The following is a 6,000-nucleotide window of genomic DNA, read 5'->3' on the forward strand; positions in this document are numbered from 1 at the left end:
CTGACATACGAATTTTAAACATATTTAATAACTCAATTTCTAAATAATTAGAACATAATTCCTGTAAGCTATTTATGTAGGACTTTGTAAACCGTACACTTTGAGGAAAACCAAGACATAATATTATATCCTTCCCTCATAGGACTGTCGATTTAATATAAACTTTTTAAAACCAATAAAAATCTGTATTCACATTATACCTGTAGGAAATAAAATTTATTGATAAATTATATTGTTAAAAGATTTAAAAAATATATAGCTTGTATTTTTCCAGGAATGAAAGATTTCCACTGGGCTTGAAACACTATTTTTATCTAGCGCTTTCCCCGATCCAGTATATATCTATCCAAATGAACCCTGACGGTAAGTGGGAGGCAGAGTCATTTGTCTTTGGTTTGTATCTTCCATCTCATATATTTCTCGGGTGCTCTTTTCCTACTTTATTTTTTTTTCTTTAAAACACCCTTTTTAATTACTTTTATTTTTCAAAATGTACTAAGGTGAAAATTACACACATTTTAAATCAGCATCAACTGTCCAATAAACCTGAAAAAATGAACAAAGACAAAGCATTTGGAAACAGCTATTTAGAAAACACTTTCTAAAAGTTTTTAAAACTTTTGTGCTGTTTTTGTTTTTCATACAATTACACACTCAAACCAGAGAGGAACAGAAAAGGCAATGATTGCGGCAGTTCATTATTTTCTCTCTTTCAAATAATCTCTCGAGTGCCCACCACACCTTGGCATTAGGTTAGGCTCAGTTACAATCCCTATCTTTAGGGCTACTAGACTCTAACAGGAAAATAAGACACATTTTTAAAAGAGGCAATACTAAGCAAAAACAAAACAAAACAAAAAAACCCACAAGAAAATAGTTTTAAACCAAACCAAACCACACCAGAAAGCATCTGGACTCAAAAACAGTCCTCTGTGTGGCTAAAAGTTGACCTCTTCTCATGTTCTTGCTGGTTTCAAACGGTCTCCCTTAAGGACAACTCTTCCAGGAACCAAACAATCCTCTTGAAATTCCTAAAGCCAAGAAGATCACCACATGCTCCTCGCACAAAGCATCTCCCAGGAAGATGATATCTTAATAAGACAAAGAAAGTGGTGGCAGACAAATCCTCCCAAGCACGGGCCAGGAGTGCCATTGAAGGCAAATCCATTCCCCAGAACATCAAGGGTATCTGAGGTCCTAAAACCTTTGCACACTGAAATTCTCTGGGAACATTTTTATTGGATGTAAAACAACATGACAGTTCTATCAATAAAAACAGAAAATATTGAAAACTGATCTGCATTCAGAAAAGACCAAAGATGATCAGTAAGAGCGACCTTTCATGGAAAGCCTAATCTGTGCCACCAACCATGACAGGCCCTTTGCAGACAATGCCCTAAACTACTTAAAACCTGGAAAGGTGGGTAGTACATAATCAACTCAACCTTACAGGTGGCTAGGTACAGACGTAACTTGTCCAAAGACACACAGTTAACAAGTAGTAGAGCTGAGAAGCAAACCCAAGTTTAACTATATAACTCATGCTTTTTTTCACTGTATTGTGGTATACTTTTTCTACTGTATCAATCAAAAAGAAAGATTAAATCTCAAAGATAGGATTTATACATGACTTTAGCATCCACCAAACATGAAGATTTCCAGAATGGAATCTCAGACAGAATGCCTTCAGTAGGAACCACGTGCTTGCTGAACCAGGACTCTCAAAGTCGGACCCTTCCTCTTAAGTGTGCTGTATGTCTGTGGAGTGGAGTGAGAAGAGGCAGGGAGATGTTATCACAGCAAGGTAAATCCAGAGGCAGGGAGTTCCCTCTCTCCAGGGTCATCAAAGACCACTATGACAGTAATGGCTAACGGCTATGATTAACAGGCCAGACACTGTTCTAAGCGCATTTTGTCTACTGACTCATTTAATCTGCACAATAATGGGTGCTGTTATTACACCTAACTTTCAGGAGAAACTGGAACTTAACGAGGCTAGGTAAGTCCGCCAAGATTACAATACTGTTGAGTGGTGGAGCAGGGCAGCGTGGCTCCAGAGCCAAGCTACGCTCTACACCGCCATAATGCCATCTCAGCAATCCAATGCTACCTTTCCTCATTCTGCTGACCCTTCAGTACCATCAGTGTAACCACAGCCACCTTCTCAAGATACCCCCTTCTCGCCAAGCTGTCCCTTGGCTTCCCATTGTTTCTTTTTCCCAAACTCAGACAGTCTCTCTGGTCTCTTCCTTTACATCTGGTCAATCTCTACAGGGCTGGCACATCCCAGCACTTGGTTCTGAGTGCACTTCTCTATTTATGCTCATTCTCCGAATGGTCTCATCCAACCCTATCGCTCTAAGTAACACCAATACGGCAACAACACCCCAGCTGTATCAAGGCCAGACCTTCCCCCCATCGCCTCCGAGCTACACACTCAGCATCTGCACTCAGATCTCTACTAGTTATCTCCCACTAAACCTGCTCCTCCCCAGGACCTCATGATCCTTTAAACCATCCAGATGATCAAATTAAAAAGGAAACAATTCTGATTAATCCATTTCCCTCACCCAACATCCACTCCATCAACAGGTCCTCCAGGTTCCCCCTCCAAAATATAAGCCAAATCAGACCATGGCATCATTTCAATACTCCCTCTCCACTAGAGTCCACAGCGTCTCTTACCTGGCCCGAGAAAGAGCCTCCTAATGAGTGTACTTGCTTCTAGTCTGCATCCTTCCTTCCCCCACTTCAAACCACTTCCCACAGGACAGCTGGAGGAATCAACTTAAAAACAGGAATCCAACTGTGTGTCACCTCCACTGCACTCAAAATAATAACCAACTCTTCCAGTGTCCGCAAGGTCATCTGGCTGTTGCCTCCCTCACCAACCTCTTGCCATAGCCTTTCCTCCTTCACTAACTCCACTGGCCTTCTGCCGGCCCTCCAACAGTGTTCGCTTGCTGATCCACAGCCTAAAAGTTCACCCCCGACTCTCCCAATGACGACTCCTTTTCACTTTCCAGCTTTCCCTGACCAGATACAGCTCTCCAGCCCCACCCGAATAGAGTATCCACCCCTCCCCAAGTCCTCCTCTTCCATGCCTATTTCTTTCTCTTCAGAACTTACTACTATTTGAAATTACCTTGATAAAATGTGACTTGATGACCCTACTGTTCTGTATCCCCAGTGACTAGAATAATGGCGGCATATAGTAAGTGTTAGATAGTAAATTCTGACACAATACTGAACAAATGTTGGTCACTACAATGGGAATGACCACTGGCCAGGGTGGCCCTGACCCCTGAAGCTGAAAACGATTAAACCTGACATTCAGAGACATTTTGTTAAACTTCGTAAAGAGGCTTCTTTCTAACTCTGTGACATGTGATCTAAAAGGAAAATTTTTCAAAATCAAATTATGTGTCCAAATAGATATTTAAATTAATGTTTTTGGTAGCTTTTTAAAAGAGCTTTGCCAAACTTAGCCCAGGAATAGCTAATAAATTTTGTTAATTATTAGTATTTTTTATTACCAGGACAGTATAAATAAAAAGTAGGATATTTTTAAGATTTAGCAATTCTACTTGAATTATCTGAGAGGCATTTTTAGAGTTCCCCAAAAATGGAATCCTACATATGTTCTCCAAAATGCCATTGTTGTTGTTGCTGTTGTTGTTGTTGTTATGTCAGTATTCTCTGGCGATGAAAAATAGGAATTCAGCGAACTGGTACCTAGCTACACAGTACCCTTCTGGAGACTGGCCAGCACGGTCTGTTTACACAAGCTAATTGTACATTTAGAATTAAACATTTCTATAACCATATAGAAATTATCTATATCGATTATACAGACCTTTAGAAATTAAATACTATGAACTGTATTTTAAGATGCTTGCACATTCAAGAATAAATCAAACTAAAACAATTCCTATTTTTTGAGAATCAAAAAATGCAAATTAAGTATATAATTCCTTCTATACCTTTGCCTTCATACCTGAAGTTACAATTGTTAAAATCCAAGTACAGCAGGCACTATACAAACAAGAACACTACTAAATGAAACACAGTAGCACAAACCTCACCAACCAAGTGGCCGTAAATCTGACTTTGAGAATTTATGCACTAAAATGCATTATAAAGTAAAATGAGTACCACAGCCTAACTGGATCAGAATACCAAGCTGGAAGAGGGGTGGGGGAGGCCGACATAGGAGGTGGGAGCCACCTACACAAAGAAAAGCAATAAAAAAATTTTTTTAAAGGTAAGGTAAAGGGCCCTATTTCAAGTATCCCACCATCTAGTCAAGAAGCCAATCAAGGAGCACCTGAGTAGGTCAGTTGGTTGGGTGTCCCACTCTTGATTTTGGCTCAGATCATGATCTCAGGGTCGTGAGATCAAGCCCCACGTTGGGCACCATGCTGGGCATGGAGTCTGCTTGGGATTCTCTCTCTCCCTCCCCCTCTGCCCCTCCCCCCAAGTGCTCTCCCTCTTTAAAAAAAAAAAAAGCCAATCAAAACAGGAAATTAAATGACAGAACAGACAGAAACACAAGATATTCTCTAACTAACAGGTGAACCAATAGCACAGACTAAGTTTGGAGATGAAAGAAAAAAAGCCACAGGAGTACACAGGAGACTTCATATAAAATGGGTTTGAATTGAATCATCATGCTGCGCAACTTAACGACATACAATTTTCATTTGAAGAAAAAATAATTAATAAAAAACAAATTGAATAAAATTTCAGTAATTAAGTCATAATAAAATTAAATGTAAAGTTAAAAATAAATGGCCACTCCTATACAAAGATGAATTTGATCAGGACCTCAAACAGAACTAGTGGTACCCAACTTCCCATCACAAGGACCCTGTGCTTCTCTTCCTCCTTCCTACCTCAGCACAACTGAAAGATTCTATCTCCCAAACAAGTGATTAAATGATGTGTGTTTTCCCATTTTAGTTAAAGATAAAGTGTGGGGCACCTGGGTGGCACAGCGGTTAAGCGTCTGCCTTCGGCTCAGGGCGTGATCCCAGCGTTATGGGATCAAGCCCCACATCAGGCTCCTCCGCTATGAGCCTGCTTCTTCCTCTCCCACTCCCCCTGCTTGTGTTCCCTCTCTCGCTGGCTGTCTCTATCTCTGTCAAATAAATAAATAAAATCTTAAAAAAAAAAAAAAAGATAAAGTGCTAACAAACTGACTATGTAATTTGAAAAGCAAGGGCATGTAATGTTTTAATTAGTCATTTAATTTTATTCTGAACAAATGTTAAGTTTTCAATAAGACTTTTAGCAATAACGATAACTCATGTATCTCCTCTAAGCCCTTAGACCGGGGCAAACCTCCCCATGGGGCCCAGAGGCTCAGGCAGGTCTAGAGGGAGTGGCCAGCGCAAGAGAGTGCCACACGGCAAGGCACAGGCACAGACGTGCTGCGATGGAGCATGCAAGCACTCTGTCACTACACCATCAGTACAGGCAACGAGCGTGTTCCTTCAGATGCAATAAACCTAAGAGTCCTGCCTTTCAGCAACCTGTTCCAACGAGCAGGAACTACTCAGGCCAAAATGTATGCTAACTTTTCTCAGTATTGCTTTTCCATCATCTACAAAATAAGAAATTGTTTATGGTCACAAAACTTTACACTCAAACTCTTAAAAACATCATGTTTATGGTCACTACATAATGATTTTATAAATTTAAGTTATGGAATCAATTGATCTCCATAATTCACAAGTCAGAAATGCCAGACAGGGGCACGTGGGTGGCTCAGTCGGTTAGGCGTCTACCTTTGGCTCAGGTCGTGATCTCAGGGTCCTGGGATCAAGTACCATGCCATGCTCCCTACTCAGTGGGGAGTCTGCTTCTCCCTCTCCCTCTGCACCCCCTGCCCCAGCTCTTGCTCGGTGTGTGTCTCTCTCTCTCAAATAAATAATATCTTTAAAAAGAAAAAAACTAAGAAATCAAATTAAAAGACAAAGAGGTGGCAGAACATCACTT

The 6,000-nt window shown here is 40.5% G+C and overlaps 1 protein-coding gene across 2 annotated transcripts in view; it reads right to left on the bottom strand.

Moving 5' to 3' along the window:
* The window catches only part of GLRX3 (glutaredoxin 3), a 32,228-nt gene that overhangs the window by 17,557 nt on the left and 8,671 nt on the right, over positions 1–6,000 (bottom strand). The gene's annotated exons all lie outside the window — the stretch shown is intronic.

The sequence above is a fragment of the Ursus maritimus genome, unplaced genomic scaffold (genome assembly GCF_017311325.1).
Source record: "Ursus maritimus isolate PB19 unplaced genomic scaffold, ASM1731132v1 scaffold_7, whole genome shotgun sequence".
Lineage (NCBI taxonomy): Eukaryota > Metazoa > Chordata > Mammalia > Carnivora > Ursidae > Ursus > Ursus maritimus.